This window comes from Aptenodytes forsteri, unplaced genomic scaffold (genome assembly GCF_000699145.1).
Source record: "Aptenodytes forsteri isolate BGI_AS27 unplaced genomic scaffold, ASM69914v1 Scaffold40, whole genome shotgun sequence".
NCBI lineage: Eukaryota > Metazoa > Chordata > Aves > Sphenisciformes > Spheniscidae > Aptenodytes > Aptenodytes forsteri.
In genome coordinates, this window is record NW_008796077.1 from 207,138 (window position 1) to 207,450 (window position 313).

Genomic DNA, 313 nt, shown 5'->3' on the forward strand with positions numbered 1-313 from the left:
CCTGTAGCGCTGCATGGGGTTGTTGTGGCCAAAGTGCAGGACCCGGCACTTGTCCTTGTTGAACCTCATACAGTTGGCCTGGGCCCATCGATCCAGCCTGTCCAGGTCCCTCTGCAGAGCCTTCCTACCCTCGAGCAGATCAACACTCCTGCCCAGCTTGGTGTCGTCTGCAAACTGACTGAGGGTGCACTCAATCCCCTCATCCAGATCATCGATAAAGATATTAAACAAGACCGGCCCCAGTACTGAGCCCTGGGGAACACCGCTCGTGACCGGCCGCCAACTGGATTTGACTCCATTCACCATTTGAGAC